The following is a 26,841-nucleotide window of genomic DNA, read 5'->3' on the forward strand; positions in this document are numbered from 1 at the left end:
AAGCAGGACCTTGAAGAGACATTGGCATACTCATGCTCACTGAAGCATTATCCCACGAAGCAACACAAAATGTTTATAGACAGATGAATGGGCATAATAAAATGTGGTATATACATACAATGAAATATTATTCAGCTGTAGTAAAGAAGGAAATTCTGTCATATGCTACAATGTGGATGTACCTTAAGGATGTTACGTTAAATAAAATATGCTAGTAACAAAAAGTCAATAACATATGATTCCACTCATGTGAGATATCTAAAGTAGTCAAACTCCTAGAAACAGAAAGTCGAATGGAGGCTGCAAGGCACTTGGGGAAGGGGGAAATGAGAAGTTGTTGTTTAATGGGTATAGAGTTCCAATTTTGCAAAAAAGGTTCTAGAGAATTGTTGTGCAAGAATGCAAATACACTTTATGCTACCGAACCGAACACTTAAAAACGGTTAAGGTGGTAAATTTTATGTTACCTGTTTTTTTTGCTTGTTTGTTTTTTAATTGCAATTAAAAAGCAACACATTTGCATGGAGGGATTACATGTGTATAAATTTATCTTTAGTGTATTTGATATCACACCTACAGGAAGTTGACCCCAGCCCTGAGAAAAGCTGTTTTCTTGGTGAAGAACAGTTTCAGGAAAGAATAGAAGGACAGTGTTTAAATGTGAAAACTGAAGGGCGCAGTAAGACTTTTAAGATGTTATCTGCCTGGGATAGATGTATTTGCTTCCTGAAAAGGGTTTTTTTGGGTAAAAGAGCACAGAGGAAATTTGCAGAAAAACTAATTCTTTTGTGATCCTTGTTGTATTGCGAAGGACAGGATCGGTGCTTGTCCTAGTAAAACCTAGAGGAGTCTTCTCCCCTTATTCCTAGCAAATTTCAGTGAATATGTGTGCTCGTCACTGTTGCAAATTTTGTTTCAAGTCTTAACCAAAATTTTGTCTTACTCCTAAATAGTACACTTCTACTGTTAAGCATTGTTTTTAAATGGCTTGTAATTTTTTTAAAATTTCATTTCACAGTGAGTAAACAATTGATAGCTTTAATGCTGGTAGAAGAAGAGAAGAATCAATGTTTTCTCCCTATTTTTTAAACAAATAAATTAGGTTAGGAATCTGCTACCCACGGTTAAATGCCTTGTGTGAAGTCTCTCAGCTAGTAAGCAATGGAGCTGGGATTTATATGCCTTTACTGCCCATGTTTTTTTCCACTGATATGCCCAAGGCAACTGCATTTGTTGTTAAAGAAGTGATAATCTTTTCTAAGCCTAATTATCCTGGAACTAAGCACATTTTGATTGTATTATCACTATTTCTTTTTCTAAATAAAAGAAAATTAATTACAGTTTTCATTGCCATACATTCTGACCTTCACTACTTACAGATTTTTTTTCTACCTTTTTTCTTTCCCTAAATAGGCTGTCAGAACACTATGACCAGGAGTTATTCCAAGGCTAGGTTTGTGGAAAATAAACAATCTGCATTCTACCTGGAGTGTAAGCTGCAGAAACAGAATTTAACAGTAATTCAGTGTAATAATAAGTCACCTGGGGGAAAATTAGAGGATTCAGTAACGGAATATTGTAACTATGATTATTACCAGACAGGGTCAGGGCTGTCTCTGTAGTTAACACAGAAAATAAAAGCTGGACTTTACCATATACTGGAAAGTGCAAACTGACATATCCATATATCTCATTACTCTTTGAATCCTTCTGTGATGACGAATGAGTGCCCGATTTTTTTCCATATTTAAGAATCAGTTCCCAGAACAGTTCAAAAGCTATTCAAGCCACAGTGATAACAAAAATAAATCGTGTTTTATTCAATTTGATTTGAGCTCCTAGCATTCACTTATGTTTCCATCCAATATATATGTTTTTATCAGCTTTACTGAGATATAACTGACATACAATCTAGTACCCATACTTAAACTTACAACCTCGTAAGTTGTGTCATAAATATACACTAAAGATCACTACCACAATCAAGATATTGAGCATGTCCAACGCTCTCAACGTTTCCTCACATCCCTTTTGTAATTCTATCCCCCAGGCAACCACTGATCCACTTTCTGTCATTACAGATAAATTTAAATATTCTAGAGTTTTTAAAAAATATATAAAATATTATATTATGTATATATAAATATATATGATATAATATATATGTAATTATAATGTATATATATAGTATATACTCTTTTTTGTTTGACTTCTATCAGCATGATTATTTTGAGAGAGGATACCAAAGTATGATCCATAAAATGAACAAAGTGATAAGCTGGACTTCATCATCATTAAAAATTTCTGTTCTTCAGAAAAACATCAAGAGAAAGAAAAGACAAGCCACGGACTGGGAGAAAGCATTAATAAATCATATACCTTATTAAAAAGCCTGCATCCAAAATATATAAAGAACTCTCAAAAGTCAATAAGAAAACGAACAATCCAATTTTTAGAAGGAGCACATTATCTGAACAGCAACTTCAACGAGGAAAATAACATGGCAGCAAACTGTGTTATGGATGTTCACCATCACGAACCACTAGGGAAACATAAATTATGCCCCAGCCACAATCACCACACGCATCTCAGAACGGCTAACGTTCAAACCACTGGACACACCACGAGTCAGGGAGGATGTGGAAGAACTGGAACTATCATCTTCTCCTGTTGAGAGTATAACATGGTACCCCCATTTTGAAGAACAATTTTGCAGTTTATTTGAAAAAGTTAAATATTTATCTCCTGTAGGATCCAGCAATTTCACTCCTTGGTATTTACTCAGGAAAAAAAAAAGAAAGTGTATGTCCATACAAAAACTTACACAAAATTGCACATATCAGCTTAATTTTTAACAGACAAAAAACTGGAAGTGACTCGAAGATCCCTCAACAGGTGAATAGATTAAAAGAATTATGGTATATCCATATAGTGGAATGCTACTGAGCAATATAAGTAATGGACTATTGATATACCACAGCATCAACAGGTGTCAGAAATAATTTTTTGTGGTAAAAAACACCAAGCTTATGTAAGTGCAAATGAGGTAGAAATATTTTATTAAAATTTTCATATTTGGGCCCTCAAAAAATGTCAATCTTAATATGATTTCAACATGTATATACTTACTGAAAATCCCCATGTAGTGCATCATTATACTCTCTGAAACAATGTATTAAGGTTGTCAATCCAAAACAATTTAAGCTATTTAAGTTGATGTTTAAGTTGATTTAAGTTGATGTTTCATATTGACCCTTATATCTCTTATAATCTCCTATACTTGTTAGATAGACAATATCCAAAACTATTTATTTATTTCATCATTCACCAGTAGGGGATATAGGAGGTAGGCAGTGTCATCTTGGTCATCCTTTTGCCCTCTCCAGAAATGTCCACTTGGAAATCTCTACTTTATACTGAGGACAGCACATATACAGTTAAGGTCATTCAAACCTAACAGGTGATGAAACTGTATAAATTCATAGTGATACTCAGGCTTGTGAATTGTATTGATATTTAGTTGCTGATAGTAAGAATGGTATTAGCTAAACATTCAACTCAGCTGACTTAAATTAAAAAGAGACTCTATTGGTATATATAATATAAACCCACAGGTAGAGTTGACTTAAGATATGGTCAGATTCAAGTGTTCAAACAATGTTTCTCTGTTACACTTTCTCTGGATTTCAAACTCTTTGCAGTCAATGGCAAAGAAAATGCCAGTAACTCTAGGTAATTTTCTTTCAGCTTTACAACCACAGCAGCGGAAAAAAAAAAATTATCCTTGACCAACAGTGACAAGAGATGTTTAATGGCTCTGATTGGCCTGACTTGACCCTTAATTAGGAATTTTGATCAGAATGATGTAGTATCTCATCAAATAGACCTGAGTTACTTGACATACCTGGAGCCACTAAATGGAAACGGTCTGCACTGAATCACTGGAAAATCAAGGAGCTGTTCAAAGAGAAAAAGGAATGGACAATGGGCAATCAAAAACGACAGTTGTCCACCTACAAATGGGCTGAATTCTACAGAGGGAAATCATCATTCTCCCTCTTGTAGTTCTGTCAGGAAGAGTAGTGTGAGCAATACGGTTACCAGCAATTTGACGGGTAAACCAAGGCAGATTGCTTCTACTGGAATATTGACTGTACTAAAAATTCATGATTTTCATATTAGTTCAGGTTTTACCTGAGAGTGTGATTTGTTCAGGATGCAACACAAATCCAGTGGTCACGGTAGTGCATGCTATTAGTAGATGGTTAAAGCGGGGCATTGCTACCTGTGGTGCTCCTGTAGTTCCCGTGAAGGACTCAGTATGAACTAGACACCAAAGAAGGAGAAAACCTCTGAGTGAGCACATACCTGTGTCTACTGGGAGAGGTGGGTGAGAGGTGATGATGGATCAGGAAAACAAGTATAGATACGTGAGGAAAATTTCCATGGGATAATGATTTGTTTGCTTTACTTGGATAAAGAAAAATGTTTTTGCCCTACTCCTTATGTGTATGTTTAAATCTAAACTTTAAGTATATTTTATTAAAAATATCAAGTGAGTTGCCCTGGTCACTGATACTCATCTGAAAGAAGTTTTCATTTATTTAAATTAACTTCCCAAATATGCATGCAGTAAGTATATCCTCAATCCTCTGAGCATAATTTAGGAAGAAATAAATGGAGAGAAAGCCCTCACTTCTGATATCCTAGTACAGGAAGGAAAGACACACTAAAGAGAAGGATTGCTTCTGATGAACAGAATGAAAGATAAGGTAATGAAGATAAATGAGACTATTTTCATTTTATAGACAATTCTTAACCAGACTTTTGATTCCACAGTTTCTTAAGGATGGCCCTCCAGCTGACTGCGCCTAGAAAACTACGGCCTTTTTTATATGAAGAAACAGATTTTAATATTAAATTGTGATATGTAAGAGCACCTTTTTTAGGCAGCCCAGGTTTATAAGGCAGCTATAAACCTCCTAAAATGCCTGCTGGTCATGGTTCCCTTCTGAGAAAAGTGGCTGCATGATTTTTATGCCAAAATCTGCATTCCTTAAACCATGTGATCCATTGATTGTGACTAGGTTGATAAACGCATGGTGGTTGTGTGTATAAAGCTACTTCAGCCACTTTTCTCAGTAAGGAGCAGTGATGGGTAGGTACTTTAAATCTTCTTGGATCGCTTATCAGGGCCAGAACACGAAGGGCTAGTCAATACTCCAAGATGAGCCAGAATTTCATTTCAACAAAATTCAAGGTTGCTTTCTCTTCGCATAACTATGGAACAAATGAGCGGAGCAAAGGGTCCATTAGATGAGAGGGCTAATGGGAGAGCCCTGCAGTTCCTCTGCGTCTTGTTTTCTCACAGAGGTGCACCAGGGTTCAGAGCCTCAGTGGAGGAGGAACGAAGCGAGGCCTCGGAGCTGTGGCCTTTACGACTTCAAGCTTCTGGTGGTCAACATTTAGGACTCTCAAGTCAAAATACCTTATGAGCTTATTCTTTGCTGAAGCACAGACATGTCTCTGTGTTCTGTTCCCCTGGCCTAGTTCATGTTGAATCCTTCCTTGGAGCTACGGGAGGACCACAGGAAACTGTGCCCTTCTGCAACCATCTAGTAAAATCGTGGACTCCTGTGACCTCTGGATCTTTGCTGCATCCTGGCTGGTGGTCAGGTTTCACAGGATCTGAGGCTGTGGCAGCTGAAATGACTTTCCGTGCCTTCTACCTCCTTATACTCTCCAGCCTGCTATTACGTCACCTGTATTCTAGCCTGTGTTCTTTACAAAGGAACATGTTTGCCTCTTTTTTTTCAAAAATTTCATTAGAAAATAGGTTACTATGGAACTTGTTTTTACTGAAAAACTTTCAGTAAATTTCTTAAACAGAAATTTAGAATCTATCCATCTATAAAAACTAAACATCAAAGTTCCTCAGTGAAACTGAATTTAGAGACTCACTTCTCGTATCACCATAGTGCTTTCTGTAACACAGTATTACTAGTACAATTTTCTCACCTGGTAGCATGTAGGAAGCCTTAATTTAGAAAAGTCCAGAATAAAATCAAATAAAATAGTAAAATACACATTTATTAGGTGCTTTCCACTGTTGTTTCTAGGCAAGCTAAACAGGATAGACTAATATTTTTAGTTGTCTGAAAGCACACTAAGCATTTCTACTCCTCTTTTAAATTCTTAGACACAGATTTCACTTCCTTGGAAGAACATAAAATGCAAATTTTGGCCTTTGTCCTTGTAACTTCTGATTTCTATCACCACCCACTCACTTTCTTCAAAATGGTCATCTTTCAGATTAGTCATACTTTAAAATATGTAGGTATATTATCTTAAATCTTGCTGATTGCAAATTATTGTTCTCTCAAATTTAGAGTCTGTCTTCTTTAGAAATTTGCTCGTTTTACGGCTGTTCAGTTTTTTGAAGCTCCTGTAGTTGGGGCAGCGGTAACAAAACAATAGGTAGAAGCTTTGGTAGAGGCTCTTGCCAAGGAACCTGTGCTGACTTCTCAAGTACCATGACAGCTTACACCAGCCTCAGGGACAGGTGCAGAAGCCAAAAGATGGGCTTTGTATTCTGGAAAAACTTCCTTTGTGAATATCATGTCGCTCATAATTGTGTTTGCTAAAACATTAATTTGGCCTAATACAGATCTTCACAAAGCAAGCCTGTGGGTCAGTTCTTTTGTAAACATTGAGTTTCCTGTATGAGTTACAGCCATTCACTTAATTATTCCCAATATGGCTGTGATTTTTTTCATATTTATTGTTTCATATGAAAGAGATCTTTTTAAGTTTTAAAAAAAGTTCACTTACCCCAAAACAGATTTCAAATTGAATTGAAATATACTACAGTTAAAAAAAAGACATACATAGATGCATTTAAATATTTTAATAATATAAATAAAATTATTTCGTTTGAAGGCAAACATTAAAGAATGGCAAATGGGCCATTACCATATTTCCACTAAAGCGTAAGAATGTGTCACCCAAAAAATTGACATAGTTGCTTAAAATTATTCTAAACAGCCCTTATCAAATATTCTAGGCATTACTGAAAATGCCTGTCACTGGAAATACGAGGCCTGTTCATAGACTGTATATGCCTTACTGTCTGAATATGTGACTCTCCAAATTGACACCAAATTGCCATCCTGTCAACAAGTAAAAGGATGGATCATTTTATCTCCTGAGCGATGAAGTTTCAACTCCACAAAGCACAGGCCATCAGTCCTTTGAGGAGATCGTGATGCCTCACACCCGACAGCTTGCCCTGACAGCTTCCACATATTCCTGAAATCAAATTGTTTCTGCTTCTATTACAAGGCAGGTGTGTGAAAACTAGAGGAAGAAGATGGTCAACAGAAAAGAAAATTGTCTTCATGTTCTGAGTAATTACAAAAAGTTGTTTGCAGGGAAAAGTGTAGGTATTGATTTTGCGTCTCCTGGTGATGTACACAGAGAGACACAAAGCAGCCATATGCGTCCGAGGTTTGCCAGGAAAAGGAGTATCAGGAGAAGCAGATGGCAGCACCATTGCCATATGGCTACTCAGGAATAAGCCCATGTTATGGCACTTTGCCATAAGATAAAGCTAGAAATATTTTCATGCTACTATTTTAAACAGCACAAAGAATTAATACATGGTTTGTTGACATGAAAAATCATTAGAAAAATATGACAGGAGAACTCTATTATATGTACTTCCACTAACTGACACTTTGACTTAAAAACAGAGTTAAAAGGATCAAACTGATGAGGTTTCCTATGTTTTGGATAAAAAATTATACGGATAACACTGCAGATTTTTTTAAACATCAAACCCAAAATCCTAGTCATAGAAGTTAAAATATTTTTAAAGGCTTATATTATAACTAAGGCTTAGATCCAGAATTTCTAGTGTCTACAATAATACACAAGCAAAATAACACTGGGAACATTACCAATTCTCATGTCAACTTGATGTAAAATGACAATTACTGAATTTTTTATTTAAAATTTGTTTCCAGTTTTATTGAGTTATAATTGACATATAACGTTGTATTAATTTAAGGTGTACAACACGATGATTTGGTATATGTATATACTGCCAAATGATCACCACAATAAGTTTAGTTAACCTCTGTCGCTCCACATAATTACCCTTTTTTCTTATTAAAATGTCAATTTAAAGCAGAGAGTGGTACAGTGGAAAGAACGTCGGGTTTAGAAACTGAAGAGAAAGGTCCACGACCTGGGAAGCCAGGTATAGGCCATGACAGTGCTCAGAAGTTAATCCCTCCAAGTTTCAGTTTCCTTCTCTGAAAAGCGTTTATATGCGATGTCGTTAGGGAAAAGCATGCAGTGAAGAACAGAGTAACTCAGGGGGCCACACAGAACTCTATTCAAATTCACCTCCTCCCATTATTAGCTTTGCTGTTACCTTTTCTTGAAAGCAGCTACGACTTTAAACTCAACTTGCCTGCCTGAAGGAGGAGGCTACCAGTACAGGAATCACAGGGCTGTGGTGAGAAGTGAAGGAGGCAATTCCAGATCACTCGGGGTTATGAGACTAAGGGATGAGCTAGGGGAATCTGCAGACAGCAGTTCTCTCTCAGGCGCATGGGTTAGGAGTGACTGAAGAGAAGGGAGTGGGTCCGCTACCCCACTGGCAGCATTTATTCTGCCTGAGAACACTTTGCTCCGTTCTGGGACTTTCTCTGGCCTAGAGGTAGCTCCCTGGCTACAAGGTTACACTGGAACCACTTATTTCAGATGGACTAACAGTTTTCCTGTCTGGCTTCCCTGGGGAAAATGATGTGGCCTGACTTTCACGAGATCCTCACAAGTCTTAAGAGCCCATTAAAAAGAGCAGCTCATATCCCATTTGGCCTAAAGCTTGCGGCATGACCCAATAACACAAGCGTCCACAGCACCAAGTTGTTCAAAGAAAGCCTTGGTGGCGGTGAGCAGAGAAGTCTCCCACTAACCCAGCGGTCCCCAACCATTCTGGCACCAGGGGCCGGTTTCGGGGAAGGCAGTTCTTCCATGGACTGGGGGGGGATGGCTCAGGCCGTGACGCCAGCGATGGGGAGCGATGGGGAGAGGCAGACGAAGCTTCACTCGCTCTCCCGCCGCTCACCTCCCGCTGTGCGGCCCGGTCCCTAACGGCCGCAGACCGGCATCCTTCAGCTGCCTGAGGTTGGGGACCCCTGCTCCCACCTTCTCTCCTCCAATGTGACTCCCCTAATCCAATCTTCTATGATATCATTATTTTTTATTGTTTTCTCTTCCCCTTCTAATGATTCTGAAAATTTAACTAAAACACTTTTCTTTGTGTATCTGAAAACTATTCAGTGACAACATGAGATCACTGTATTGTTTGTAACATCCTTTTCTCACGTGGTTCTCATTTCATCTGTCAATCAATCCCGTGAGGGTGGCAGTATGACCCCCTCCTCCCCCTAAACACATAAACCCAGACACATGATACACAGACAAGACATGTTTACATTTTTACAAGATATGATCAACAACTAATTAGTAAGCAATAGAATGATAAGAAATAACAAATTATCTAATAATATACATGTCTTTCCATAATAGTTATAAAGGCTGATATTAGCTTGCTTACTTTTCTAGGTATTTGCATTAAGTCATCAAGTGTAGGAAAAATTTCCACATTATTCTTCCAAGTTTTATTCAAAGGCTACGGATACACAATTATACAAATCATATTGAAGTGTAACTTCCTCCCCTTTAATGCTGTTTCCAAGTATTTGGTAATAATAACAGATAGGAATAATAAACTGATAAAAATTTTCATTTATAAAGCATTGTATGTGGAAATAAACTCCCCAGAGAGAAGATAGCTGTGAATGGTCAGGAAGGTCAAGAGTAACTCCTCACAGAAAAATGAAAGAAAGAATGAATGAATAAATAAATAACTGAGATGAAGCTTAGAAATAATTATCCAATCAACTCTTTTTAAAAGCGGGGTCTGTGATGTTTGACAAACTATGATGGGTGCTAAAAAGTACACGGATATAGTATACTTTCTCTGACCTCAGGAATGAATTTAAAAAAGAGAACAAGAAAAGAAACCGGCAGTGATTGCTGTGGTAGATTACAAACTGATGGCACTTTGCTGAGGTTAAAAGTGCCCCGAACTAGGAATCTGAAGACCAGAGTCAGCCAGACACCAGCTGGATGACCTACAACTCAACAACTCCCAGGCTTTCACTTTATTAGTAAAATGAGACTAATAGCAGTGGCCTCGCCTCTGACACAGGATTTCATGTGCATATCAAATAAAATATTCTATATGAAAATATTTTGAAAATGTTAATGTAGTTTATTTAGATATATAGATTATTTTTAGCCACCTCCTTGATGATTCACAGGGAATATGAGAAACTGAAATGAATTAATCAGGGTTATCATTTTCAAAACAGGAAAAACAGAAATTCTTCTTTTAGACCCAAAAAGCGTTATAGGAAAGCCGCCCTAGGGTAAATACACTGATGTAGCAGCTAGGAGGAGAGACTAGCAGAAGTGTGATCCCCAGGTCAGATCAGCAGGAAAGACGGGCACATTTTGTAGTTGAGAAATGTATATGCATTTTAAGTATAAAGAGGACTGAAATGCATGAAAATAAAATCATCTTTAGAAGGACACTAAATGGTATTTGAGAGATTATATATTTTTACTGAGTTATTCCATCAAAGTAACATGTTAAATTTGGGATTTAATTGAAAGTTACTCTGTTAATTAAAATAATGCTATTTGTTGAAACAGATCACCCCCAGACCTCAGTGATTAACATAATAAAAGTCTCTCTCTTGCTCAGGTAAGGTCCTATCCAGCATGTGCTGGGTGAGGTCACTGGGACATGTGAAGGAGGCATTTCTTCAAGCCTGTCCACTCGGAGACCCAAGCTGACACGGAGCTGCCATCTTCACATATCAGTGGTTTCCACGTGACTCTGAGTGTTAGCGCCAGTCAAGTTACAGGAAAAAATAAGTAGACGACTGCACGGAAAATTTTTATCTTACTATTTTATTTTATTTTACTTTATTATATTTTATTTTGTATGCATGTGTGGGAGAAGGTGTTTTAGCTAAAAGTGGAATATGCCACCTACTCATAATTTATTTGCCAGAATTTAGACATAAGGACATATGAAAAAAAGAATGAAAAATAAGATGTAGTTGTGTGTCCAAAAAATAAGGACATGAAAACTTCCAGCCATTTTCTGTCATACTCTGCCCTTCTGCTCACCAAGTAGCTGTTTATCTTTTTTTTTTGCGCTAACACATATCGCACTCACCCCCTCTCCCAAACCCCATTTAGCCACTGGCTCAAATCTACATGTTGCTCTTTGAGCTAAGGGGATCTGTAAATTAAAAAGACAATTTATCTAAAAACAGATATATAATAGAGAAGATGCATCACAACCACAACGACAACTCTAATGCACAAAAGAAACAAATGGGAGAGACACAGCTCTTAACGGCACAGGTCAGGCAGGGGGCAGCCTGCAGCATCACAATGGCAAGGCCTTGACTAGACCATGGATCTGCTTTCAGTGACCTCCTTGTCCTGGCTCCACCAGCTGGAAGGATTTTACTTATTCATCAACTTCGGTGGCCACGACAAAGGTGAGGTTGAGAAGGACGCCTCCTTGGAGGCTATCATTTTTGCAGCCAACTGCCTATTGCTAACCTTTTTGGACCAGAATAGTCTAATTGTCAAAGGTTTTCTTTTTTAGTTTAGAATTGCAGCTTCTTTGACAACAACATCCCCTCAAAAATGCAATATTTGTTTAGTCAGTTCCAGATGCCTCCCATAGTCTCTTGTTTTCTTACTTAATGGTTTCCTTGTCTCCATTCTTGCTCAGTTTAACAGAGGTGACCTTGAAGCTGATGGCATTAGTCTTAGATTTTTTTCAAAACTGGGTCAAAAAGATTTCGATGTCCAAAATATTTTAAAATTTTATTCTTAGTATTTGGGAATCTAGAAGCTAATCTACTGTGGACTCAAATGTTTGCACCTTCTCTATTCACTTTCATTTCTGCTTGCAAATAAGGCAGTTATAACTTGAGGCCATTTCATTCTTTTAATACTTTGCTAAATGCAGTTAGTAGCGACCAACATACATTACTAAGTTCTGTTTTCCAATCGCTTCTGCTAGAGGTGGAGGCTTAGTAGGCATGTAGTCTGCCTCATAAGTTATCACAGATGCCATTTTGAACATTTGTTTCCTCACTACATAATAAAGATCTCCCTTTTTCCAATCTTTTTATCAATATCCTAGGAGTTCACTGCCTGACCAACAATGAGACATGTTTAAGGAATTTTAATTTAGTATCCCGCTTCTATAATAACGTTTGTATTAACTAAATAATGCCAGCTGTCGTAACAAGAAAAGTTTATATCTTGCCCAAGTAAAATGTGACAAGAATGGAGAGGCAACGGGCTCCACATATTCTAGAATAGGCTGTTGTATTAGAAGGAGGAGAAGAAGAAGAAGAAGAAGAAGAGGAAGGAGAAGAAGGAGATATAAACTTCAAAAATCTCAAACTTACCCTGGGATTTGAGATGAATCAAATCCTAGCAGATGAATAAAGAGAAAGAGAGAAGAGGATCATATAGGAAATATTTAGTTGGCCATGACTAGAGGTGTTATACATAACTCCTACAACTCTGATTAAAATAAATCACATGGGCTGATACAGCAATTTGGGCCAGGATAGGCTAGGACTATGTTCAACAGAAAATAAAAAATGGGCTTTCTGAACAACTTCCCAGTGTCTGCCAGGAACTGAGGTGTTACTTTTTCAACAAATTCTACTGACTTCAGAACATTCATTGATTCAACTACTTGATCATTTAACATTTTGAGTAGTTATTACTGTCTAGGCAACATGACTACTTGACCTTGAAGACTGAAGAATCTCTATTTTAAGATAAATAAAACTATAAAAAATACTATTCGTTAACCAGGCGAACTTTTTATTTGTGGGCAGGATGATGGGGACAGAAGAAGCAGAGTAAGACAAATTCTGGTGGTGAGTTCGGGGTAAGTCTTGAAGGAAAGTTGGAAAGAACCAGGCAAAAGAAGGACAAATATTTCAGGCAAAGGGAGTATAATATGCAAAGACTCAAGACAGTATATATAATGTTTCTTTGAAAACATAAACTGTAGGCCAATAGCCTGGAATATAGGGTGCATGAGGAAATATACTGAGTGATGATGTTAGAGAGAAGCTGGGATCAAGTAATACAAGGGCTTTAATGGGGTGACATAATAAAAATATATATATCCACATAATGTAAATAAATAAGTTTTTTATACATATACGTGTAAATGTTATTTATGTAAATGCATTTATTTATTTATTTGTATATTTATTTATTTAGTGTCTACCAAGATGCCCCACTCAGCAAAGGTGGTCTGGGTTAAAATTTGAGTTGTGTGCTAAAACAAAGAACAACTAGGCTTATAAAGTCCCAGGGGTATATATTAGGGATGTATATTGGAAGTCCTCAGTTCTATAGGAGAAGATTTTGTGAAGTTTCAAGACCATTCCAGAGACTTACAGTCTTCTTGGCACTTATAACTCAATCCTGTACACATTGAATAATCTCATAATTTTCAACAAATCCAGGTTTTATGTGATAGAGAAAGAGTAAGTTTAAAAAAATGACATTTGTCCACAATTACATGCCCATGATTTGCCCATGATTACAATGGCTGAGACATCACAGGCTCTGCCTGATTCTCAGGTGGTTATGTTAAAATACCTTACTCCAGTCTTCATTTTCCTCAACTATAGTTCACAGTTGATTGCAAAACTGAAAATGGAGAGCTAAAGAAAAAAATAGAGGTTGAAATCAATAGAAGTGCTCAGGGTAGATTAGGGCTGTCATAGGTCTATAATCCTTTCATTTAACAAAATGAGAATCTCGCATGTGGCATTTTGAAAGGAAAGGTTTTAGAGGTAAAACTGAGAGATGGAGTCTAGATACTTCTACTGAATAGTCATGAAGCCTGGAAAATAAGTTCAATTTGACTATGCAAATATTACAGGAGGTATTTGGTTTGATTTAGGATAGAGTTTAATGGCAAGGCATTCCTTTTGTGAGAAAAAAGTCCCTATCTCTTTTGAATTCCATAAGAATCTTTAAGTTTTTCATTATTATACTAATATCTATATTACCTATAGTAGTACACCATGTTATTTATTTTTTTATTTTTTTTATTTTTAAACATTTTTATTGAAGTATAATTGCTTTACAATGGTGTGTTAGTTTCTGCTTTATAACAAAGTGAATCAGTTATACATATATGTATGTTCCCATATCTCTTCCCTCTTGCATCTCCCTCCCTCCCACCCTCCCCATCCCACCCCTCTAGGTGGTCACAAAGCACGGAGCTGATCTCCCTGTGCTATGCGGCTGCTTCCCACTAGCTATCTATTTTACATTTGGTAGTGTATATATGTCCATGACACTCTCTCACCCTGTCACATCTCACCCCTCCCCCTCCCCATATCCTCAAGTCCATTCTCTAGTAGGTCTGTGTCTTTATTCCCGTCTTGCCACTAGGTTCTTCATGGCCTTTTTTTTTTTTTTTCCTTAGATTCCATATATATGTGTTAGCACACTGTATTTGTTTTTCTCTTTCTGACTTACTTCACTCTGTATGACAGACTCTAACTCCATCCATCTCATTACAAATACCTCCATTTCATTTCTTTTTATGGCTGAATAATATTTTTAATAGAGCCATTGAAGCTGAAGCACTTTGTAGGACGGCAAATATGTTGGCCTTGTTATAATTATAGAGGATGACGAGTTTCCTTATCAAACCAGCTCTAAAACTGAAATGGAGGGAAAACACTAATCTTTAAATTTCTTACATTTTTTTGGAGAAGTACTTAATACAAAAAAAAAGGGGAAGTGTGTATATGCATAAGTATGTTAGATAGATCTCTATCTGTCTATCTGTCTCTCTCTCTATGCAACTTTTTCCACATGCTAGCATTTTGGTGGTGGTGGTTAGTTGGTTTGGTGGTTTGTTTCCTCAGCGACAAGTCTTGGGGCTGATGTGCATTTTAAAATTTTTGATGTGTTGGCTGAACTGAACATTTAACCCAAAGCTTATAAGAAAACTTGTACTATTTTTTGTGTCTGCTGGATAAATGTCACCAACTATCATATGAATCCTAGTTCACCTTTGGAAATACAGTATAGTTGCTTTTGGAATTATGAACATCAAGGCATCAAGCAAGATACATGTATTTTGAGCAAGTCTCCATAATATGGAACTAACTTTGGGACTGGCTGCTCTTTGATAGGATTTATGGAACAAAAAATAAGAAAAGTTCAAAAAGACCAAGCTGGAAGACGAAAGAAAGAAGTTTGAAAGAATTTTCCATGAAGGAAGTACTGTAGAGACAAAAGAATTAGTCTTTCCCAAGATCAGCCTCTACAGAGAGAGGATGTATGTAAATGACTGCCAGCGTCTTTCCAGGAGGCCTCTGGGGAACGTACCAAATGCAAAGAGGCCAGAGAAGAAAACAGGGAAAGAAGTTGGTATATTATCTACTCCTTCTTACAAAGTAAATAAAGGGAGGCCAGGTAAGATATGGAAGTAAGTTCATGAAGAATTTTAAAGATGGGAAACTTGTAAGTGGACTGCAATTTATTAAGCCCACTTTACCTTGACCAGATTCCGGACCTTGCCTGGAGCTACCAGGAAGCAGCATTTTCTTTCCCAACCTGTGTATAATAGTAGAAGAATTATATCAGCTCTGAGTGATGCACAAAAAGGAATTTAATGTGAACGATAACAGGTTCAGGCTATTTGATTCCTGAAGTCATTCAGTTTCTTTTCTCTGACCCTACAAAAACAGCAACAGAAATTCACCACATTTGCAACTGATTCAACATTGTCTGAATTAGCACTACATACTGAAACCTTGTTAAAATTCTCTCAACATGCTCTAGAACGTTCATAATTTCTTTTGAAAAAGAGAATGATGATCAATCTTGAGTCATATTATCGGGAAGTCATCTCTTAAAACATGATTTTTCAAGAGTTTAAAGGTGGCTATGTATAATTTATAATGACATGTCTCTGTTCCCACAAACTCTCTTGACTATTTTAATTAATTTTATAGCAAATTTTATTCTTCTGGTTTTTAATAAAGTAATTTCAATGAGAAGATTTTGAGGGTAAAGGTTCTTTAAAGTTAAAATATTCTATAAATTAACATGTAAAATCCTATATTTTATCATATTATTAGAATACTAATAAAACATATTTCTATTACATTGTAGTTCAGATAACTGAACTACGGTTTTTTGTAACATCCCTTGATGCCTTCCTTTTCTTTTTTTTTTTTTTTTTTTTAATTGATTAATTAATTAATTTATTTTTGGCTGTGTTGGGTCTTCGTTTCTGTGTGAAGGCTTTCTCTAGTTGTGGCAAGCGGGGGCCACTCTTCATCGCGGTGCGCGGGCCTCTCACTATCGCGGCCCCTCTTGTTGCGGAGCACAGGCTCCAGACGCGCAGGCTCAGTAGTTGTGGCTCACGGGCCTAGTTGCTCCGCGGCATGTGGGATCTTCCCAGACCAGGGCTCGAACCCGTGTCCCCTGCATTAGCAGGAAGATTCTCAACCACTGCACCACCAGGGAAGCCCCGATGCCTTCCTTTTCTATTGGGTATTTCTGTAGCATTTTAGAGATATAACCTCTTTAACCCTGAATATAGAAATCTACTTGTGAGAAAGAATAATCATACCAATTAATTATTGGTTTACCATTACTAGTTACATCACCTAATTTTAATAATGTTTATGCTTCTTACAGTTGAGCTGCATTAAATTTCTTGAATGCTTTTAGATACAGGCAATATATAAATCATGCATCTTTAATGAGATGAATTATAGGTATAGAGTGTCTTGTGATCCCTTTTAAGTCTATGACTGTGTTTAGGGTACATAGTTATCACAAAGAATCAGTCAGAGAAAAGAATAAAAGGTGCAAAACAAATGTTTATATTTCATCCATTTCCCCTTCTTAATAGATGAAAATTACTTGTTTTGAACTATTGGCCTTAGGCTTCCTCTAATAGCCTCAGAACCCAGAATGTCTGCAGAGGGTGGAGAGGTGAACAAGTAAGGTGGAGTGAAAAATAACGTGAGATGTTCAGGCAATTTGCTTCCTGAGACTAGAACACAAAAGCAAGTAAGATGCTTATGTACTGCTCTGATTTATTTCACTAAATGGCTATCACTACCCACTGTGGTCATGGGATGATTATTGCTGAAATCTATGGCAATAGATAAGAAGTTTGAAGGACAATCAAAACTTCTGTCCACCTTTTATTCTTATAAAGATTATCCCAACATAAATGGCAACAGCTGCTGTTTCTCATTTCCTCTCATTATTCTTAATCTTTCCCTTATATTCAATACGTTTTTTTTTAAATCCTCCCCTCTTTTGGTTATTGCCATTGATGGGGTGGTTGCTTATACATACCTCTACAAAAGTCAGAACATACACATCGTTTTGTTACAATTTTATACTCCTGAATACAGCTCATTAGTGGTTTTATAATGTCTTTTAGCTTTTCAATTAATTGATGCTTAATGGTTTTCTGATACTTTATAAATAAATACAGGAAATACGGGAAGAATAAAATAACAAGTTCCTTGGGATCAAAGACTCCATTCCGATACTGCAAGTGTAACCAATAAAATCTTGTGAGATAAGAAAGATCTCCGAATTTTAGGGATTATCTGAGAAAAGAGAATTTTAAGTGAGGAACTATAATAGAAAAATTCCATTTCACTGTCTGATGAGAATACCCAAGAAGGTTATGTTGCAACTACATATGAGAGGTGGCCCTTGATAATCCCTTTCCTTATGATTTCTGTGCTTTTTAAGTACCTGAAAAAGAAGTCTAACTTTTCCTGATGAACTTAGAAGCTAGTAGTAATTGAAATGTGTCTCATCATCCCCTGAATCAAGGAGTAGCACATTAGAGAAATGCACCATAATGTCACTACCTCAGAGTAGATAAAATATGTAGCCAAATACGCCAGGGAAATCAGAGTTTGCACCCAGCAAATTAGAATGACTCACTTGTATGGGCCAGTATGATACATCTTCCTTCCAAAGTGATGAGAAAATCAGTGGCTGATGCCAGCCCAGAACCCCCTTATTCAGAAATATGATGAATCTCTGGTGCATTCTAATGCCCACCGCTGGCATGTGCCCAATTCCCTAAGTACATTCTTGTGGAGGCTACTTTGGTAGGTCCATGCTTCTCTGCAGGACATTAATGACAAGAATAGCAGGTAATACTAAAACGAAGTTCCTAAATTGACTATCATTAATTTATATATCCTGAGAAGACTATTTAATTGAAAGCTCAAGTGTCTAGATTAAATTATCTGCCATTAGGCAAAATCAAAGTTAAAAATTAAAGTCAGTTCTAGAAATACAGTTTTGAAAATACATATCTGAATGTGTTTGACTCAAGAACATTTGGAATATTATAGTCATTACATATAGAATACTATCCCAGTCAAGTTAAGTAATGGAGTAAATTTTTATTTTTTACTTTTTTTCACAAGGAAGAATTAGTAGATGCCACATCATTTAGGAACTGGAAATTAAGTACAGACAGATCACACTGGGACTTATTCTTGAGCGGTAAGAACCAAGTCTATATTATCTCCAACAGAGCTATGGAGTCTCTCAATACAGCATTTCCTTCTGTGTTTGATTCATTTTCCTCTCTAAACAAATGGGCGCTATCTGATCTCAACTCCAGTTGGTCATGTGTCATTATGGCTTCTCCAAAAGGCACTGTTACTTATAACCTTAAAAAAATCACATACACTATTTGGCTTCTGATACGTAACCGATCAAATCTGTCAACGTGCTCATTCCAAATACTTTGCCCCAACGTGGGTCAGTCATCCACCGTGACTCCATCGGCTGTGACCATGTAAATTAATCCATTAGGCGCACCTATGGTCCCCGTATCCACCCTTTCTGAGGGGCTGTGATTGAGTGTAGATTACCTTGGGAGGCATCACAGGATAGTCATAATTATTATCACAAGATAAAGTACTTGAAAATACTCGCTTTATCATTCTAAAAACGATTTAAACAATTTTCAATAGTTAATCCATTCAACATGTACATTCATGGTAAATTGATAAATTTTGCTTTCAGAATTGACTGCCTTCATGCTAAATTTGTCTTTTTAAACAAATGAAAAATCATTTGCATGACTTTCACAGACAAAAGTTCATGATTAATGAATGCACAGGATTAATTTTAACAAAACTTAAAAACATAGTCATTAGCTTCCAGAGTTTAAGGATGAGTCTTTTCCCTAATTCATTAAAAACCACCCACAAATCTTTACTTCCATACATACCGGAAGATTTCAAAACTCAGTAATTGTATACCAGAATTTGGAGATTGGTATTCATATCACATGGGAGCAGTGTTGAAGCTTAAATCACATTCTTCCCTCAGGTGACACCTTATAACATTGAATGATGGTATAATTTTCCTATCAGGGTTTCTTCAGTCTTAGGACTCTGACTTTTTCCTCTTGGTTTAAATGACACAATTACAGCAAGGACAAATTTAGTGTTTTGCTCTTTTGGTAACATGCTCCCTAAATAAGAACATCTGTTTTACAGTCACTTCCTGTTTATAGGGTAAGCTATTGTAGTTACATTTCAAAATGTCAAACTCAATCAAAAATACTGATCTGTTTCAGTGTGCAAGTGAAATGGCTATGTGTACAAGGCGTCATTATAACCTAGTGGCAAGAATAGTCTGCTGGGAAAAGGGAGGACTGTTTTCTACTCCCAGCTCTCTCATGAATTACTGGTCTCGTCTACAAAAGGGATAAAAAGGTATTCCAAGGACAAACAGGCTAATGCACGCAGGCAAGAACCTGCTGTATGAATGGGAGGATCTGATTGCTCTGACAAGGTATTTACATGCTCCCTGAAGGTCATACATAGCTACATACATACCTTTAAACACAGCTGGATTTCCTACTGTGTCTTAGAGTGTTCGTGACACACATGACATTAGCTAGACATAAACAGGAATTGACTCAGTAGAATAGAGCAGATTCTAAATCTATATATCTATATATATCTGTAAGGGAGCAATATTTCAGTGGATCTCTTCACTGGAGGTGTAAGAGTCAGCTTGAGGGTGTCACATTCAGGTAGGCTCAGAAATGCGTAGGGGGCATGCAAAACAACAACCAAAAAATCTGACACCTATACGTTTTCTCTGAGGATATAAAATGCCTCTTCACATTTACAGCAGTAGGAAGCTACAACTAAGAGGCTATGTATTTTTCCTTTTATTATTGTTCATAATCAATGATTCCAGAACTTCTTTGACAGTTATTGTAGGGCAATTTAATCACCTATGTTTTAGCTATTAGATAGCATGATTCTAGATGACCAAAACATGTCAGTTGGCTCAGTCTGAACAAACTGTACTGCCAGATGTGTAATCACAACCACAATGTGTGTATTACAGTCAGCAGCAGCCTGCGTGAGCCTTGCTTGACTAACAGCTGTGAACCACAAATGCATACATATTTTGAGTGAAATTTGAGTTAAATGATTACTTAGAAGTATGGCTAAAACCTCTTTATTTCTCAGGTTTTAAATAGGAGAGATTTAGGGAAGCAAAATAAAACAAAAACAGGAATAAAAACAAAACAAAAACAAACATGCAAAAAACTTAGAAATAATGGAAAGTTTTCCTCAAAAGAATTCAGGAAATGGAAATTGACAAATAATATTTTCCTGTCCATTAGCTTTTCCTCATTCCTATCTAGTCACTATTGAGGATAATCAAGAGATTTCAAGTTGATATAAAAGTTGATATAAAGGACATTAAACCTAAATTCCAGGAAGAATTTGATGGAGAGTCAGGAATCCTTATTTCTGATCCAGTCTCAAATTAGACGATAACCTCAAACTTTGCAGGTAGCACCCATCCCCTTTGTCCTTGACATTCTCCTGTATTTAACTCTTTAGCGGACCGTACCAGGTAGAGACAGCTTTCCCCTTGTTCTTCACAGAGATCGCTCCAGAAAATTACCTTAAACTCGCCTTGAGGACAGCCTCTTCCCATGTATTCCCCCGTTATGATAAAGTGGACAGAGGAAAGTACTTTAGAATCACTAAAGTTAGTGCTTTTTTGTTTGTTTTGTTTTATTGTGGGTGAGGTAAAGTCTCCCGTTATTTAGTGTCATGAGAAATTTCTGTGTCTTGGGTATTAAGGAAGATTGGTTTCCTTTGAGGGCAAGTACAGCCTAAGGGAGGAATTCCTAGTTCAATTAAAGGCCCTATGTGACTGAGGATTATTGCAGTGAAGTCTGCTTAGATGTGGTGATACAGGTTTAGCACTCATCCTTAGCGAGTTGGAGAGGGGAAATGGGGGAGGAAAGATTTACTCAAACCCTGTATGTCAAATTTTTAAAGGGGACCAAAAAAACTATTTCTTTATAAGAGAAAATCTCCTACAAGAAAGGAAACATGAACCTGGGTAAACTGTCCACTTCTGTGTCCTGCTGTTGCTTGGAGAAGCGATAGTAATCAACAGGGCCAGGGCTGCTGGCGGAGGCGAGAGCCTCCCTGAGGCAGGGGTGCAGCCCGGCTCCATCACTGTGTTCTTACGGGACATGTTAGGCCCACCTGACAGCCCCTCCCTGCCACCCTGTTACTGCCCCTACCATCTCCCAGTTTCCTCCCTACGGAAACAACGATCTCCAACTTGCCCAAAATAAAAGAGAAGATAACCCATGCTGCAGACTTCCTTCACATTCAGGGAATGATGGGATACAGTAACACGCCAAGATGCAGAAGATGCAGGCTGAACTACATAAGCTTTGCAGATTCCGGTGCACAAAATGGAGAGAGGGGGCCAGGACTGCTGCTGGTACCAGTATTTAGGGTAGGGCGGTGTATCTCAAATGTTACTGTGCATACAAACTGCCTGGACATCTTGGTAAAATGTAGATTAGGACTCAGGAGATGTGGGTGGAGCCTGAGATTCTGCTTTTCTAAAAGAAAAAACTCCCAGGTGACGCCAATACTTCTGGTCCTTTTGAAATAGCACTTAAAACACTGACAAGCTTAAACTTGGTTTTGTCCCCTTAAACAGGTTGTTGATTAATCAAAGCCTTGCATTATTTTGCAGAGACAGCCCTGCTCATGTGTAAGAGGGGAACCCACGTCTCCTGGATGACCCACCAAACCAAGAATCTTCAGTCTACGGAACTTAAAGAATAGAAATGTTGCCACCTGAGCCCTTTAGGAAGCAACAAGTCCTTCAATAAGGAAAATCTGGCTTCCAGCAGAAGCCAGATGAACTGATTCAAGACTAGCCCATCAGCTTCCAAGTGTGAAATTCCCCTAAACCCTTAAATTTAGCCCCAACCCTGAATAGAGGAGATAGATTTGAGAGCCTTGTCTTCTGTCTCCTTGGTTGTCGACCTCAGAATAAAGCTCTTTTCTCAGAAGTTGCTGCCATGGCCTTGGCTGCTATGCATGTCTGGCAGTGAACCCTTGCTTGGTAACACATTCAATAAAAGAGCCTAGGGGAAAACACCTCTGTACTAATTGCTGGGGAATTTAGAGAGGTACCCTGATAAGACAAAACCTTAATCGGTAGGTTTATTATATTTTAAATCCAATTATTTAAAGAATTAGAAAGACAAAACAGAGCAGAACAACAAAAATCCTCTGCATTAGACAGTGGGTTTTGGCTCTCTGAAACTCAATGCCCCACTTTTATGCAAAAATACTTTTTTATACTCCATTTCCTATTAAGAAATAAAATTTATAGAAAAATGTATATATACACATAGTTTTTAAAAAATCCATGTAATTATAATATAAAGAAAAATAAAAGGAATTTATCATACAACGAGAATTTTAATATGCAAGTCTGTAGGCACAACTGCCTATCAGACCTAATGAAATAGTCACATGCTCTCACTCGCAGGAAGAATGACTAGTGTTGTGGCAGCTCCTGTCCAGACCCACACAGTGTGTTTTATTACAAACAGAAGCGGCAGCATTGCTGTTGTTGACGATGTAATTTTTCTGAAATGACACAATCTTTGGTAAAGTCTGAACAAAGTACAATCTTTCTTCCATTTGTCAGGTATTCGCATTCCTGGGAAATTCAGAGTACATAAGAACCCTGTCAAAAAGAGTTTGCATTTATATGCAAAACAGAACTAGTTTCTTACCTCTAAAATTTATAAGTAGGTTTTCACATACGTTAATGACCCCTGACTGGTGACTCAAAGTGCAGTCTAAGGATTAACAACATAGGTCTCACCTGAGAGCTGGTTAGAAATGATAATCTAACAAGATCTGCAGATGATGCATTAAACATAGTAATGACTGAAAAGCACCGTCTTAAGATATTCAGGGCATTCACAAGCTCTGCTGAACAGAGGTAATTCTTTGTTATAATGGACATGGCTTTGTAAGAGATCTGGCCACCCTGATTGTTCACAGAAGGCCAGCCGGCCAGTAACACCCACCTCTCAGCATCCTGACACCCAGAAACGCTCTCTATGGTGCTGTGCTTCCGGTTTGAGAACGATATCAAGTCTGTATGTAGAAGGACTTCTCACAGTCCTAACTTCTCTTAATGAGTTACGCAAGTCTTTTTCTTTCCTTTTTATTTATTATTATTATTATTTTTTATACAGCAGGTCCTTCTTAGTCATCCATTTTATACACATCAGTCACTACATGTCAATCCCAATCGCCCAATTCATCCCACCCGCCCCCGCGGTTTTCCCCCCTTGGTGTCCATACGTTTGTTCTCTACATCTGTGTCTCAACTTCTGCCCTGCAAACTGGTTCATCTTTTTTCTTTCTTTTCATGAGCTGCTATTATGTGTCCCTTAATACCATTTGGAACAAAGTGTTGGTTATGAAATATGAATGTGATGAAACTCAAATCTCAAAAATATCTGGAGGAATGAAAATAAATTATTGATGTAAATTATAAAAATGTTATAAAATATAAAAATAAATAAAATACCAAAAAGTATATTTTGATTATGTTTCTCACTGCACAATTTCAAATAATGAGGGGATGATTACATGATGTTCGAATTGCTATAAATTACTGATTAATTTTCCCAAGAGCTAGTTTACTAATTCAGTACCTATAAACCTTCCAATAAAAGATCAATGACACCTACATTTAATAGTTGAAATACCATGCCTGCAATTACCAGACAGGAATTAAAAATGAGGCCTGTAGGCCAGGTTTAAGGAGAAATATACTGTTTTAGTGTCAGGATAGAATTCTGAAATTTCAGTCTAAGAATGTATCGCTCTTCGGGTCCTTTAAATTTTCATGCTAGAATGTGGGCTGAGGGATCCCAGATCATTTAAAGTTTTAATTAAATCCAAAGTGTAGATGTTTATTTTAAAACTTCTGATTGTTATATTACCAACTAATAAATTTTTTAAAAACTGAGTGAGATAATACGTATGCCAAACACAACCAACCGGGTGATTCTGAAATGTTTTTCATTAGTATTTCACTCTGCCATCATCAATTTGACAATTTGGGTAACGTAATATTCTACGCTACTTTCTATATATTTAAACTGAGAAATTCATGGTGAAAAGAACTATATTAACTTGAGGGTTACAAGTCTACATTGTTAAGAATATATTAATATTTTAATAACGACATTAACGGTACGCTTTCACTACCTGTCGCTGAGGTTGCTGCCCTGTACCCCGGCCCCTCCTTCGAATGGGAACTGACTGTGCTCCCTTCATCTGCAGAACCAAACCTCAAAAGGAAGAAACCACAGAGAAAAACAAAATCCAGCTGTAATTTGGTTGAGTCGCCATCTTGACCTCTAGTAACCTGAGCCTCACTATATGCTCATTTTAATACATTAACCTGCAAATGACACCCACCGGCGGCTATGACAGGAAACACAAGACCACAGAAGGAAGAAAACGAGGTGGCACCCCAGGTCCAGGGAGAACCCTGCCTCTTCCCAGAAAACGAATACCTATGCCTCCCCCTCATTAATGATATATTTATGATACTATCACAATTGAGATAACAAATATATCCATCACTACCAAAATTTCCCTCATGTCCTTCTGTTATCCCTCTCTCTCCCTCTACTTCCCCTACTCTCAAGGCACCATTAGATGCTTTCTATTACTGTTGATTAGTTTGCATTTTCTAGAAATGTATGTGAATGGGATCATACAGTATGTCAGTACATACTTTTTTGGTGTGGCTACTTTAACTCAGTGTAATTATTTTGAGATTCATCTAGGCTACTGAGTGTATCAATAGTTAATTCTTTTTTTTATTGCTAACTAGCATCCTGTACTATGGATATACCACAAATTGTTTATCTATTCACCTGATGGAGAAATTTTTTTTTTCCTTTCCAGTTTTTGGTTTTTACCATAAAGCGTCTATGAACATTAATATACAGATTGTAGCATGATCATATGTTTTCATTTCTCTTATTTGTTCCTGTTTCTCAGGGATCACTGACATGCCCTGTCCAAATTCTGAAAACTGTTGGTTCACATACTTTGCACTCTTTTTTAACTGTTTAAGGCAGAACGACGAATTCGATTTCAGTTATTCCGTCTTGGCTGAAAATAGGTCCTTATCCTATATTATTTTGATGACAGAGTCTCCATCAATTGCCAGATATGGTTTTTCTTCATGCAAGAGGTTAAGTTCCGTGAAGGCAGAAATTTTTTTTTTTCTGCTTTGCTAACTAGTATTTCAGTTTCATATACTTCTACCATTTAATTAAAACTCCATAAATATTTCTTGAATTAACAATAAATGGAGTAACAAAACCTCAAATAACAGGGGATAAAAACACGTGGAACTTTATTTTTTAACCACAGTTCATGAGGTCAGAAAGCGATCTGCAGACAGCACTTTGGTGCTCCCTTTACCTCATCTAAAGGGAAAATAGACTGTGGAGAAAAAAGAAATAAGGGAGATCTTAATTATTGGGCATACCTTTTAATTTAATTTTTTTGATTGTCCTAAATTGTTTATTAGGTAAGAATTTTAAATATTACTTGCGGACATATCTTTAATCAAAGAGAAATGTCTTGCTAAAACCCCTCAATATTACTTCTTAGATCTGTCTCATTGGGCAGATGTAGTTACCATGCATACACTTAAGAATGTGATGGCTAGAAAAGTCCTTATTTGTTTAATCAGGAGAGTGGAAGTCAATTAATGGAAAAGAAATTTGGAATCAGTTGTTCTGAAGCCACCTATCAGTGTCTGTCACAGTATGTTTACCTTTTTCCATATATTATTTTTTAATAACTGTCTTGGCAATTCTTATATATTTATTTTTACATAAACTTTCAAAATCATCTACTTTAAAAATTTAACACTTTTATTGTAACTTTATTTAATTTGTATATTTATACTATGTCTTTATCCAACTGCACATAATTTCTTCACATTTGTTCAAACCTTGTTCCATGCCTTTCATCAAGATTTTATTTTATTTTCAAATTTTGGTTTCTAGGTACTTATTTTTTAAATAGAACATGCAATGATTTATTTTCAGCTTATATAAAGATATTTTATCATTCTATCTTAATTCGACTTAATTTTATTATATATATCCTTTGGGTTTTATTTTTAAATGTAATCAAGTTATCAGTAAAAAAAGAGATAGTTTAATTTTTCTTTTATGAAGTTTCAATAAGTTTTTAAATAGTT

General features: G+C 36.9%; 1 protein-coding gene and 1 long non-coding RNA gene across 2 annotated transcripts in view; both read right to left on the minus strand.

Moving 5' to 3' along the window:
• Positions 1–26,841, minus strand: part of LOC309651390 (uncharacterized protein) — a 797,009-nt gene that overhangs the window by 337,709 nt on the left and 432,459 nt on the right. The window lies entirely within an intron of this gene.
• On the minus strand, positions 14,583–22,716 carry LOC309651410. Its single transcript, XR_014258105.1, has 2 exons — positions 16,710–22,716; positions 14,583–16,384 (listed from the first exon to the last, which is right to left on the minus strand). It is a non-coding gene; the product is annotated as an uncharacterized lncRNA (long non-coding RNA).

The sequence above is a fragment of the Balaenoptera physalus genome, assembly GCF_965194825.1.
Source record: "Balaenoptera physalus genome assembly, chromosome: 21".
Taxonomy (NCBI): Eukaryota; Metazoa; Chordata; class Mammalia; order Artiodactyla; family Balaenopteridae; genus Balaenoptera; species Balaenoptera physalus.